Genomic DNA, 14,921 nt, shown 5'->3' on the forward strand with positions numbered 1-14,921 from the left:
CAAAGTCCAAGTACATACATATTTATCACTCAGCACTGTTAATTAATATACGTTGCAGAACATTTCCTGGGCAGGTATATGCCCTGTTTGTTATTCTTTAACTTGAGTGGCTGCCTGTGAAAAGGGTTTCAGTGCCAATGGCACTGTGACAAACAATTTGTTTACATCTCTTGATTCAGTCAAAGCAATTGACCCCATTTTCTAGTTAAACAACTCTTGTGTTCTTCAGACCAAAACACATCTAGTAACTTAAATAGCCACAAATTAACACCCACCAGCCCATAAATACTGTGATTTATTTTCATAATTGAAGCTAGCAATTAAACTGCCTAGACATTGAACAATTTGGTATACTCTGTGCAAGGTTAACTGACTAAAATGCTTTGATCGGCTGCTATTTTTACATGGCAATCTTATACAGGTCTACTCACAATCAAGCCCTGTGGAGATCCAGCAGGTAAAATGCAGCCTTGGAGATCCCTTTTTTTTAGATTGGCATTGTAAGCATTTTCTGCCGCATCACTTGGGTACATCCAAAACTATTTTACTGCCAAAATATTTATCAGTTGCAAATCGCAAGCCCTGTGATGGGAAGACATGACTCAGCATCATTGTACAATAGTGGAGAAACCACGATGTAGCGAGATTTCCACTGGCCGGTTACAATCAAAGGAGATTCCCAGAAGTGTTGGTAACTCGGTTTTCAAATAAAGGGTAAGGTGGACCAAGAAAAAGAAAGAAACCTATCATCTTTGTTATTACTGACAAAATGTCCGACATAATGACAGGCACAGTGTGAGCCTGTATACTGCTCTGGGGAAATGCAATACATCTTTGTGTGCTCTGGGCCAGAAATATACTCTATCCCCTTGAGAGAGATCTGTCAGCGGAAGGCCACCCAGTGTCACTGCTGGTTTTGCCCTCACCACAATAGTGTGTCCTCCCACCCAGCACAAAAACGCAGCCCTGTTCTCTTCCCCATAAGAGAGAGAGGCAGTGTTTAGAAACTCAAATAATATAAGCTAATCACCAAATGGCACCTTAAATCTAGATTACGGTCGCTACAACGGTATGACTAGGTGCCACCTCTGCCCCCAGTCGGGTTTGTTGTTGTTGTTTATTTCATTTCTATACCACTTTATGCTTTAAAGATAAAAATCTCAAAGCAGTTTACAACACATTTAAACATCAAATGAAACAACCCAAGATAAAACTAAGTCAAGCTTCAAAGAAAATATAGTTTGCTTTCCCCATACAGTGGTACCTTGGGTTACAGATGCTTCAGGTTACATACGCTTCAGGTTACAGACTCTGCTAACCCAGAAATAGTACCTCGGGTTAAGAACTTTGCTTCAGGATGAGAACAGAAATCGTGCTCCCGCAGCGCGGCGGCAGCGGGAGGCCCCATTAGCTAAAGTGGTGCTTCAGGTTAAGAACAGTTTCAGGCTAAGAACGGACCTCCGGAACGAATTAAGGTCTTAACCCAAGGGACCACTGTATTTATTTTCCTACTTAATTTACAGAGCTGCCCCATGGCAGAAGGACTCTAGGAAGCCAGTGGGGTGTAGTGGTTAGAGTGTTGGACTAGAACTTCGGAAATCAGGGTTCAAATCCCCACTCAGTCATGAAGCTCACTTGGAGTCAGTCACAGCCTCCTAACCTACCTCACAGGGTCATTGTAGGGACTGACTAAAGAGGGGGGTGAACCATGTACTCCTTGGAGAAAAATGTGGACGACTGACACAATAAATAACCTCTTCTGCTTACCTGCTTAAGAAAGCTGGAGGGGCCAGCCAGATGGAGATGTCAGTGCCAGCCTTGCATCCAGGTATCTCCACCTGGTCACAATTTGATCCATGCCCGTCGCAAAACGCGCCTGGCACCTGGCTGATTTCAAACACTGGAAAGTGGCAACTGTTTGCTGATGGCAGTGAAAATAAAGACATGCACTTGTGGATAACGTTGGAGTGTGTTTGTGAAGTAACTACCCCCACACCTGAGTGATATCACTGTCTTGGCAAGTGGTAGTTTTCTCCCTCTCTGAACCAAGGAGGAGGCTGCAAGCTATTTTGTCCCTTGGCACCAAGCCTGCTACCTCCATGGTTCTATCCTGGGTTCTGCTTCTCAGTCAAGTGTAGAATCATAGAATCATAGAATCATAGAGTTGGAAGAGACCACAAGGGCCATCGAGTCCAACCCCCTGCCAAGCAGGAAACACCATCAGAGCACTCCTGACATATGGTTGTCAAGCCTCTGCTTAAAGACCTCCAAAGTAGGAGACTCCACCACACTCCTTGGCAGCAAATTCCACTGTCAAACAGCTCTTACTGTCAGGAAGTTCTTCCTAATGTTTAGGTGGAATCTTCTTTCTTGTAGTTTGGATCCATTGCTCCGTGTCCGCTTCTCTGGAGCAGCAGAAAACAACCTTTCTCCCTCCTCTATGTGACATCCTTTTATATATTTGAACATGGCTATCATATCACCCCTTAACCTCCTCTTCTCCAGGCTAAACATGCCCAGCTCCCTTAGCCGTTCCTCATAAGGCATCGTTTCCAGGCCTTTGACCATTTTGGTTGCCCTCCTCTGGACACGTTCCAGTTTGTCAGTGTCCTTCTTGAACTGTGGTGCCCAGAACTGGACACAGTACTCCAGGTGAGGTCTGACCAGAGCAGAATACAGTGGCACTATTACTTCCCTTGATCTAGATGCTATACTCCTATTGATGCAGCCCAGAATTGCATTGGCTTTTTTAGCTGCCGCGTCACACTGTTGGCTCATGGCAAGTTTGTGGTCAACCAAGACTTAATAGAGTTCACTATTAAGGACACAAGAGAAGCTTGGAAACTGGCAAGTGTGGGGAACCTCAGGTCTGCTATATGCTGCTGAACTACAACTCCCATCATCCCTGGCCATGGGTCATGCTTGCTGGGGCTGATGGGGGTTACAGTGCAGCAACATCTGGCAGCCCTAAGGTTCCCCACACCTGGTTTAGGTAGCTGATCACAGGAGCCCCTGGATTCTTGTTGCCAAGAAAGTTCAGAAAGAGGGGTACCAGATTCAGACCCAGAGACTGCCTGAAGCTTGAAGAGCTGCAGGGCATAAAGAGAGTACAGTGGTACCTCGGGTTACAGACGCTTCAGGTTACAGACTCTGCTAACCCAGAAATAGTACCTCGGGTAAAGAACTTTGCTTCAGGATGAGAACAGAAATCACGTGGCAGCAGTAGGAGGCCCCATTAGCTAAAGTGGTGCTTCAGGTTAAGAACCGTTTCAGCTTAAGAACAAACCTCCGTAACGAATTAAGTACTTAACCCGAGGTACCACTGTATGCAGCAGCAGCAGTCTATCTGACCCTCAGTGCTTTAACTGTTTATCCATCCATTCTGCAGGGTTCAGTGAGAATCCTAAAGAAGAGAAAGGCCTGCTTTTCAAAAGCAAATTCCTATTCCTCAGTGCCTGAAAGACATGCTGAAAAAATGTGTTGGCAGTTTCTGTTGTAGGACTGAGTGGAGGCTTCAGACGTTATGGGAGATTTCACTTTATTCAGCCTAACAGTTTCCCTTCTAGTTTCCATTCCCTTGAACTAGCAAACCTGTCTAAATACATATTAGGGCAATGCCTTTATTGGGCCAATAAAAATGTCATAAAATACTGTGCAATTTTGGCTGGCCTAATAAAAGTAGTGCCCTAATATTTGGCATTTTTCTTATAGGTCGACTCAGCTACCTGTATATTTTCTACATAGAACTGAATTGCACACATCTAAAAGCCATAATCTGAATTCAGTACGGCTTCATCTACAGCATATCTATATGCAGGGAAAACCAGAGTAATCTTAGCACTATGGAGACAACAAACTCATTCTGAATTAAACCAGTGAGAAATGATACAAGATTAAAGGAGCCTGAGAAAATCTATCAGTGTTAGTGTTAGTGTTAGTCAGCTAAAGATTATCCATCACTCTCCATGGCGATAGATCTAGCAACAATAATTCATAATACAGCAACAATTTAAGCAATTTCAGTCTCTCTCACATGCATGACTTTAAATGCAGAAAATGAAAAAAGAAACAGAACTGTTTGCCATATACAGGAGCACTTCTCTAAAGCTCTGTTAGAGCAGCTTCTGGTAAGCAGGGCTGACCATCCAGGCTGACTATCCCTCTGTATTTATTACTGTCAGTCTGACTTCCAGTCTGAAACCACTCAGGAGCAGGTGACAAGGAAAAGAAGAAGTGGCTCAGTTCAGAGGTTGAATGCAAAGCAAAACACTGACTCACCAGGGAAATCATGTCATGCAGTGACCTTTCCCAAGCATTTTGCATGTCGTCAACCAGAGGAAGCATTTATACCTAAGGCTCAAGGTACCGAATCTTCCTACCAACACAGCAACACTGAGAAGCAGTCAGAGAACTTCCTGGAAACTCTTGTCTTTTTTGAATACACTATTTAGCACAACTGCTGCTGCTGGCTTCTAAGAAACCTTCCTCACACACACACCCAAAACACATCTGATTTAATCAGTAGCAGGGATCCCCACAAAGCAAGAAACATCACAAGGGTTGAATGAAATCACAGTATATCTGAAAGGTTGTGGCAAGAATAAGGAGGCACGCAACTAAATCAGAGTTTCCTGAACTTGGGCCTCCAGCTGCTTTTGGACTACAGCTCCCATCAGCCTTAGCTAGCAGGACCAGTGGTGGTCAGGGATGATGGGAACTGTAGTCCAAAAACAGCTGGAGACCCAAGTTTGAGAAACTGTGAACTAAATACCGTATTTTGCACCCCATAGGACGCACCTAGTTTTTTTGGGGGGGGAAATAAAGGGGAAAAAATTATTTTCCCCCCAGGTGCGGGGCTGGAAGAACCAGGTCAGGGAACAGCGGGAAGACTTCGCGCCCGGCTCCCGATGGCCGCGCAGAGCTGCGCTGAGCCCGGGACCGGAGGCAGCTCTGCGCAGCCATCGGGAGCTGGGCGGGACTTTGCGCCCGGCTCCCGATGGCCGCACAGAGCTGCGCTGAGCCCGGGACTGCAGGCAGCTCCGCGCAACCCTTGGAGCCGGTCTCCCAAGGGTTGCACAGAGCTTCCTGAAGCCTGGAGAGCTAGAGGGGTCGGTGCGCACCAACCCTTCTTGCTCTCCAGGCTTCAGCGAAAGCCTGCATTCGCCCCATAGGACGCACACACATTTCCCCTTCATTTTTGGAGGGGAAAAAGTGCGTCCTATAGGGCGAAAAATACGGTAAACACACAAGTGCAGCTAGTTCTGCTTGAATGACGGGACTTCCCCCTGTCCCTTCCCCAGACACATCCACCCTGCTGTCCCCAAAGTTGCTCCAGAGGGTTGGAGGAAACCCCAAAACAGATTTAGGGGGCACATGGGGGGGAAGAGAGGGAAGAAAGTCCCACTGCACAAGCAGAAGCATTTCACTCATGCAAAGCACTACTTGGCGATCTGCTGAACACAACCCACTGCTATCACAACATTATCAACATCATATGTTCATCATCTAGCTGGATCTCCACCTCTTTTGGCAGCTCCTGGTGTTTATAATTATTTTACTGCATTTCTAAATTAAATCTATTTATTATTTATCACATATAGTCAATATTTGTTTTATATCACTGCACATTTTTTTAATTAATCCTGCTAATGTCTAAATCTGTTCGCAATATTTTTAAGTATTTAAAAAATGATTTCAACTCTATATTAAAAACTTTGTCGTCTTGAACGTACCGGGGTTACGTTCCTGTCCCTTGTGTGCATCAGAGGAGCACGCATAAGCCTGTTATGCCCTATTTTTAGCCACTTCTAGGTTGCCGCGATGCACGCATGCACAGTCACATGTCAATCGGATGTGCATAAATTGGTCACTGCCTGTTATGTCAAAATCAGCACTTTGAATTGAGCCCAGAAACTTATCAGCAGTCAGTGCAATTGTGCCAGAATCAGTGTAATATGAACATACCTTCTGGTCTCACTCAACAATGTGGCTGCTGAATTTTGCGCTAGCTATAGTCTCCAAATTGTCTTCAAAAGCAGCCCCACATGGTCATCTAGCCCAGACATTATCAGAGCATAGACAACTGAAGCTAGGTTATCCTCATCCAGAGAGGGTCACAGCTGGGTTCCCAGCAGAAGGTTCATGCCACCAAAGCAATTTGTGCCTCCGATAACAGAAGCGGATCCAGAAGTCCCGCTAAATTGCGCACCTGCCTCTTCAGGGGGAGTGCAACTCCTTCCAGAACAGGATGAACCCCACCTATCTGATGAGTAGTAGAAATAAAGGAGAGCACTCAACAGCCCAGTTCCTGGCCGAAGCAAAGGCCACTCAGAATTTGAGATGGATGAAGAAAAAACTCATCTCCACTGTCCCTTGTATCATGCTGAAGTGGTACCTTGGGTGTTAGGGATGCGGGTGGCACTGTGGTCTAAACCACAGAGCCTAGGGCTTGCCGATCGGAAGGTCAGCGGTTCAAATCCCTGCGACGGGGTGAGCTCCCGTTTCTCGGTCCCTGCTCCTGCCAACCTAGCAGATCGAAAGCACGTCAAAGTGCAAGTAGATAAATAGGTACCGCTCCGGCGGGAAGGTAAACAGCATTTCTGTGCGCTGCTCTGGTTCGCCAGAAGCGGCTAGTCATGCTGGCCATATGACCCGGAAGCTGCACGCCGGCTCCCTTGGCCTATAAAGCGAGATGAGCGCCACAACCCCAGAGTCGGCCACGGCTGGACCTAATGGTCAGGGGTCCCTTTACCTTTACCTTTTTATCTCGGGTTAAGTACTTAATTCGTTCTGGAGGTCCATTCTTAACCTGAAACTGTTCTTAACCTGAAGCACCACTTTAGCTAATGGGGCCTCCTGCTGCCGCCGCCGCACTGCCGGAGAACGATTTCTGTTCTTATCCTGAAGCAAAGTTCTTAACCTGAGGTAGTATTTCTGGGTTAGCGGAGTCTGTAACCTGAAGCGTCTGTAACCTGAAGCGTATGTAACCCGAGGTACCACTGTACTTAGTCATCAGTGTTTTCTCTAACAGGCTACAGTGGTGCCCCGCAAGACGAATGCCTTGCAAGACGGAAAACCCGCTAGACGAAAGGGTTTTCCGTTTTTGAGTTGCTTCGCAGGACGAATTTCCCAATGGGCTTGCCTCGCAAGACGAAAATGTCTTGAGATTTTTTTTTCGCTCCCCCCCCTTTCTAAGCCGCTAATAGCCTTTTAGCCGCTAATCCGCTAAACCTTTAATAGCCGCTAATCCGCTAAGCCTTTAATAGCCGCTAATCCGCTAAGCCTTTAATAGCCGCTAAGCCTTTAATAGCCGCTAATCCGCTAAGCCTTTAATAGCCGCTAAGCCTTTAATAGCTGCTAAACCGCTAATAGCGCTAAGCCGCTAATAGGGTTGCTTCGCAAGACGAAAAAACTGCTAGATGAAGACACTCGTGAAACAGATTAATTTCGTCTTGCGAGGCACCACTGTACATGTTTCAGTTCTGGATAAACAGACCCTGTTTCACTCTCAGACAGATTGAGTACTCAGTTAGTACAAAAATACATTGACCTTGGCATTCTCTTACTAACAGAACAAAGCCATGCATATGTGTGCATTTTCTTTTTGCCATGGAGGCAACTCTGAAGCATCATCTATGCTCAGCAAAAAAACAAAAGCAAGTCATACAGACATTGCTAGAGATGAGGTCATGAAGCAGGGAGGCTGATGATGAGATGGCTGTTTATAACCATACTCCATTTTTCTATACTTCCAGGAAGTATACTGAACCTATACTGAACCAGGAAGGAAAAGAAATGTGGAGTCTGTTATACTTACTGCTTCACGTGAGAGAATCTGTGGCAGCAAAAATGAATAAATCAGGTAATTCCAAAAGATGCTGCAGCACTGTCTTTTGGATGCTAGGGGCATGCCTGTGCGTAATTTAAGCAAAAGGAATTATCTGTGTATTCAACAGAACTTAGATCCTAAGTAAAAGGAAATTATGCTATTGAGAATATTATAACCAAAACAGGAAAATATTTCAAATATTTGCCAGCATCAAAAACCAGGAGGATTATTCCAACCCCCATTTTCAGGGCAGTTTTAAAGACGAATGTGTAACATTTAAATGGTCTTATTTTTCTCTCTTTCTGCAGAATAGCCATGTGCAGCCCAGGAAAAGAGAAGATAAATAGCCTCCTCCTCTTCTCTCTACTGAATCCAATTTGCAACTGTTGAATCCTTCACTTTCATCTGGATTATTCCATGGCCTGCATCCTAGACTGGAAGGGGGATACTCTGAACAAAGTACTGACGTACTATAGTGCAGCCTTGTGAATAAGTTTACAACAGTTACTAGCCCACAACATTTTTATAAGCATGCCTATCTGCCTTATATTCCTCTGCTCCAACCCAATGTTGGAAGGAGTTCTATCCCTGGCTACCTTAAAGAGCACTATTAAATGACAGGTGAATGTACTGTCTCCTATACAGTATCTCCTAACAACTCCATAGTAGAAAAGTTGGCTTTTTATTGGCAAGTTGATCAAACTGCCTCACTTCCTCTCTAGTCAATATCAGTCCACAAGGATGGAGTTTTGCTACAGTTTATATACTTGATATTCAGTCATTCTGAGAATGGTGTATTATATAGTTTATGGTTATTGTGAAAGAACCTGTGGCAGTGTGAAAACTACTGGGATTCAAGTAACTAACAATGCAATCCTATACATATCCTCTTAAGAACCAGCAAGTTCAATGGAAGTCACTTGCAGTTAAGACTGCAGCCTATACTGGATTAAAAACAGAACAAATGCTAATCCTAATCACATTTGCTCATGAGTAACAAGTCTTATTAACATCAATTAGATATATGTATGGGTGTGTGTTTATGTATGTGCATATATGTGTGTGTACATCTCTGTGTGTGTCTGTACACACACACACATATACAAACACACATGCAAAATTAGCCAGGCGCCAGGCACATTTTGCACCTGCCTATTGGCCACTTGCTACCAAGTGAAGATGCCTGACATCATTTGGAGGGCATATCTGGGGATCATTGGATCTTGACTATTTTCACACACTAATACCACATCCTGTAGGAACAGGCCAATACATATTTAGACTGTCCCTTGATAAAGTGACTTTTCTTCTTTCAGTTCTCAAAGTTCTTAACCTAGCTCAAGGTTGCCATCTGAACTAGCCAAATGCTTAACAGATAATCACAGCCAGTCCATTATTTGAAAAAATTAGACTTTCAAACCGTCTTGCCCCAAAATGGCAACTATAACCTCCTTTTTCACACTTTGCATTCTGGAGTAAAAATATGTGCTTTCTCAAGGAAGCCTGGGTAGCACGGTACACTCAGAACACACATAGTAAACTATTTTCCATAATGCTTAAAAAATAATAAACAAAGAGAACATTAATATGCTTTTAACTTTGATTCAACAATCTGCATGCCTTCAGAGAGCACCACATATGTGCTAAAGAGCTATTCTGGTAGAGCCTTGCCTGAAACAGGGAGACCCAGCATCAAATCTGCACTGCACCACAAAGTTCACTGAGTGATTTTGAGGCACCTGCCATCATTCAGTTTAAAGGAATTCAATTTATTCCATAGGGTTGTTGCAATGATACAAGTGGGATGGGGAGAGGGGGTTAGGAGGCTCTTACACACTACCTTGGAAGAAGGGCAGGTTAAACGCTACATAGAGAAGAGAACGAATATATATTAGATGCAGCAACAACGACAAAACACAGTTTACATAAAACGCTTAAGCCGACTGCACAGCTTTGTGCTTGTCCTGCAGTTACTGCGTGGCTTCTTTGGTGAAAGCTATAACTGCATCCATGGGATGACCTAATATTGCATAATTTAAGGAGCTAGGGGGGGAGGGGAGGACGGGGGGGGGGACGACAGAGGATGAATACAGATCCAGGCACAAGAAATGCACAACAACAACAACAACAACAACAAACCCCCAAGCTGCTTGATTTTATAAGGATGCCCGCCTCCTAAAAGTGCCAGGCTGCAGAGCCTGCAGAGGGCAGCTGGCACAATAAGGAAGGCGCCATAAACGCCCAGGCTGGACCTTCGGGATGGTCAGCGGCAGAGCCGGCCTTTCCACTCCCATCTGCGGAGCCTCCAGGGACTCAGCCGCAAAGGGGCTCAAGCCACAAGGCAGCCTCGACCCGGACTCCGCAGCAGCCGCACACGCGCCGCCCGGGGGTCCCGCATTCATCCCCCCCGGTTTCCCTTGCCTTCTCTTCCCGTCCTCCTCCTCGCTCCCTCCGCCACCGGCCACACACACCGGCAACCGCCCTCAGCCTCAGCCGCCGCCTCAGCTCTCTCTGTTTACAAGCTGCCCTGGCCCCGGTGCTCGCCTCAAACGCTTCCCCCGCAGCAGCCAGGGAAACAAGAACCGGCAAGAAGGTTCCGGCAGGCAGCCTGTTCCGCACTCCCCAGCCCCGCCCAACAGAAAGATAATGATGACGATTATTATTATTATTATTATTATTATTATTAGGCCGCCCTATACCCGGGGGGGGGTCCTCAAGGCAGTTCACAAAATACAATCAAGATACAAAACCACAAAATACAAAATAAAAATAAAAACAACAACCTAATAGTATAATGATGATGATGATGATGATGATGATGCAGACCCTACATCATGGGCATAGCCAGGATTTTTGTTGGGGGGGACAGAACCTCAGTTATTTAAGTATTTTTTATTGATTTACTTGATTTAGAAGGGGGGCAACTGTCCCCCCCCCGCCCCCATATGTCCCTATTTTCCAGGGACATCCCTGATTTAGAGAAGCTGTCCTGGTTTCTGATTTGATCCCAGAATGTCCCGCTTTTCCTTAGGACAGCCCTATTTTTAACAGAGAAATGTTAGAGGGTATGGAGTAATGTGACCCCCAAGCAAATGTAAGTAACCATACAACCTTTATAAGACATCTGAAGGGAAGTTTTTGTAATGTTTGATGTTTTATTATGTTTTTATATATGTTGGAAGCTGCCCAGAGTGGCTGGGGCGACCCAGTCAGATGGGGGTTGGTGGGGTATAAACATTATTGTTGTTATTATTATTATGGAATGTTGTTGTTGTTTAGTCGTTTAGTCGTGTCCGACTCTTCATGACCCCATGGACCAGAGCACGCCAGGCACTCCTGTCTTCCACTGCCTCCCGCAGTTTGGTCAAATTCATGCTGGTAGCTTCAAGAACACCGTCCAACCATCTCGTCCTCTGTTGTCCCCTTCTCCTTGTGCCCTCCATCTTTCCCAACATCAGGGTCTTTTCCAGGGAGTCCTCTCTTCTCATGAGGTGGCCAAAGTATTGGAGTCTCAGCTTCAGGATCTGCCCTTCCAGTGAGCACTCAGGGCTGATTTCCTTCAGAATGGAGAGGTTTGATCTTCTTGCAGTCCATGGGACTCTCAAGAGTCTCCTCCAGCACCATAATTCAAAAGCATCCATTCTTTGGCGATCAGCCTTCTTTATGGTCCAGCTCTCACTTCCATACATCACTACTGGGAAAACCATGGCTTTAACTATACGGACCTTTGTTTATTATGGAATAGGATGTCCCTATTTTCATCGGAGAAATGTTGGAGGGTATGGAACAGGAATAAACAACTTGTGATGGCTGGTAATAATAATAACACTATAATGGAAAATTGTAAAAATTTAAGAACACTGGCAGGACTGAAATAGCTCTTACAATGTATGACAGATATAAGAGTTAAAAAAATACGCGATACAAGAAAATAAGGGATACTCGCTGAAGAGATGGAGGGAAGTCGCAGGCTCAGCAGAGCTAAAAGTATTTAAGTGATTTATTGTAATGTATTGTAAAAGTATGTATAAGGAAAATAATAAAAAATTCTATTAAAAACAACAACACTAATAACAACAATATCAGTTTGTGACGGCAGGTAACAGCCAGAGCCCCTAGCGTTATGATAATCTCAACATTGTGGGTACTTTTCAAAAGAAAAAGCCCGTTGGTTCTTTTACTCTGTTCCCCCCACATCATACACACAATTGGCTTTTCTGGGATTTTGAGATGTTCACCAGGGCTAATGTAGTTATCTAGTCGAACCTCCTGCAATGCAGAAATCTAAATGAAAGCATCCAAGACAGATGGCCATCCAACCTCTACTTAAAAACCTCCAAGGAAGGAGAGTTCACAATCTCCCAAGGATGGAACAGCTCTTACTGTTTAGAAAGCTCTTTCTGATGTTTAGTCGGAATCTCCTTTCTTGCAACTTGAAGCCATGGGTTCGGGTTCTGCACTCCAGAGCAGGAGAAAACAAGTATGCTCCACCATCCACGGGACAGCCCTTTAAATATTTGAATATATTTGAATATATACGAATTTGAATATATATGAATATATATTCATATTCATATATATTCATTTGAATATATATGGATATATGAATTTGAATATATATGAATGGGAGGAGCTCCTGTCCTGTTTTTTGATGCCTGCTATCTGTAGTTTTATAAGTACTCATATTAAAAACATTTTTTGTAAATGCGTTGTTCAATAATAATAATAATAATAATTTATACCCCGCCCATCTGGCTGGGCCTTCCCAGCCACTCTGGGCGGCTTCCATAAAAACCAAAAATACAATAAAATATCACACGTTAAAAACTTCCCTGAACAGGGCTGCCTTAAGATGTCTTCTGAATGTCAGGTAGTTGTTTATCGCTTTGACATCTGGTGGGAGGGCGTTCCACAGGGAGGGCGCCACTACCAAGAAGGCCCTCTGCCTGGTTCCCTGTAGCTTTGCTTCTCGCAATGAGGGAACCGCCAGAAGGCCCTCGGCGCTGGACCTCAGCGTCCGGGCAGAACGATGGGGGTGGAGACGCTCCTTCAGGTATACTGGACCAAGGCCGTTTAGGGCTTTAAAGGTCAGTACCAACACTTTGAATTGTGCTCGGAAACGTACTGGGAGCCAATGTAGGTCTTTCAAGACCGGTGTTATATGGTCTTGGCGGCCGCCCCCAGTCACCAGTCTAGCTGCCGCATTCTGAATTAGTTGTAGTTTCCGAGTCACCTTCAAAGGTAGCCCCACGTAGAGCGCATTGCAGTAATCCAAGCGGGAGATAACCAGAGCATGCACCACTCTGGCGAGACAGTCCAGTCCAATTAATAAAGGATGCTATTATGTATTTAATTGCCAGCACAACACTATGCCTGCCTGCTCAGAAGCAAGTGCCATCAAATTCAATGGGGTTTATTCACAGGTACAGGGTTATAGGATTGCAACCTTAAAAAGAATCTTTCAGAGCAGTCCTGCCAGGTTAGGGAATGGAGCCAGTGGGGCAGACAGACCAACAATTAATCAAAGTTTGTGACAACATTTAAAATTGAACTAAATTCTTTTGTTCAGTGTTCAGTGTTTTATAAGTACAAATGGTATAGACCAGGGCTTTCTTTAGCTGGAACTTGATGGAACTCTCAGCACCTCTCTGGTGGGCGCCATTACCATTCTAACAGAATGAGGGAGAAGTTCATGGTGAGTTCCAGCACCTCTTTTTCTAGAAAAATTGCACTGGTATTGCCTTGAGGCTGCAGGATGTCTGCATTAGGTTCCACTGATCGGGGAAAGGGGTGGCTCGGCTACAGTGGCGTAGCGTGGGTTGTCAGCACCCGGGGCAAGGCAAGTAATTTGCGCCCCCTAACCCGTGGATTTGTGCCCCCTAACCCTAACCCCCAGATGTTGCGCCCGGTGCGGCCGGCCCCCCCGCACCCCCCACGATACGCCACTGCTCGGCTAGAATTTGGGCATTGACCATCTTTGAATCAGAAATTCTGATTCGACCCAAATGATTTCCTTCCACCAGAGTGCTTTGCTGTATTCCTGAGTTAGGAATGCAGGTGAAAAATTATGCCTCGGAATGGGAAGCATGCTTCAGTTTTTGCATGAAAGATCTATGAATTATTATTAAAATTAAAATACCAGCCCGTACCCTGAGGGTATACTTGGAGCCAGTAGGCGTTCTGCTCTTCCCTTCCTCGGATTACAATAATATTTATTTCCTGCATGCATCCGTTTTGCTTTACGCTTACGTTTTTCACAAGCAAGTTCTTCACAGCCGTCCATGGCGGGAGGTGGGGTGGGGATGTAACATCAGAGCTGACCCTCGGAGGCAGAGGAAAAGCTGCCCACTGGAATTCAACACTGTAGCAATTACCTTTTCTTTAACATTCAATAAGCTATGTTTTACTTCTCCTTTTGATGAGAGATGTTCCCATCCGCGAGCCCTTCTGCCAGCCAGCTCCTTCTTTCCCAAGCCACTTAGCTCAGGTCTTTTTAAAGAGGGAGATTGTTTTTGAACAAGCTTTTCCTGGCACGGCTCCTTCGCCTCGCAGAAGCGATCAGTGCAGTGGGCATAGTTCATTCCCACTGCAAGGCCGCCGCTACCACCACAAACAAACATCCACGTCCCTAGAAAGGGGGCCGCTTTTCTTCTGCTAATGGGATTGGCACCGTTTAGAGCAGTCTGCTAGGACATTGTCTGCAGCCACAGCAAGAGAAACATTATTCAAAGGCCATTCAGGCCCCAGAAGAAGCGGCAGAGCCGAGTAATTATCGGAGGCTCTCCATTAAGGAGGGCATCCCTGCTCTTTGTCTGCACGGCTTTAATAAAGCTCACTAATAGGGTTGGTGGGGGAGGGGCCCCCTAATGGCTCCAAACAAAACCCTTTTTCTTTTCTCCCCCACCCCACCCCACCGCCTGCTTGTTACAAGAAGTGGCTTTATGGAAACTGACAGCAAAGCCATAAGTTACCATACTCAATAATGACCTTCAGGAAAACTTTGTGTGAACCCAAATGCTTTCGAGACGCACGTCTTCAGTGCCATCGGAATATCTCTTGCACCCCTTCACGTTTAGGCGTTTCTCTCCTCGCC

The 14,921-nt window shown here is 45.3% G+C and overlaps 1 protein-coding gene across 1 annotated transcript in view; it reads right to left on the reverse strand.

Moving 5' to 3' along the window:
• Positions 1-10,381, reverse strand: part of PLEKHM3 (pleckstrin homology domain containing M3) — an 86,252-nt gene extending 75,871 nt beyond the window's left edge. Inside the window, exon 1 of the mRNA XM_082238482.1 lies at positions 10,250-10,381. The gene's annotated coding sequence lies outside the window, so the exon portion shown is untranslated. The remainder of the gene's footprint in view (positions 1-10,249) is intronic.
• Positions 10,382-14,921: the final 4,540 nt, after the last annotated feature.

This window comes from Podarcis vaucheri, assembly GCF_965113315.1.
Source record: "Podarcis vaucheri genome assembly, chromosome: 1".
NCBI classification, from domain to species: Eukaryota; Metazoa; Chordata; class Lepidosauria; order Squamata; family Lacertidae; genus Podarcis; species Podarcis vaucheri.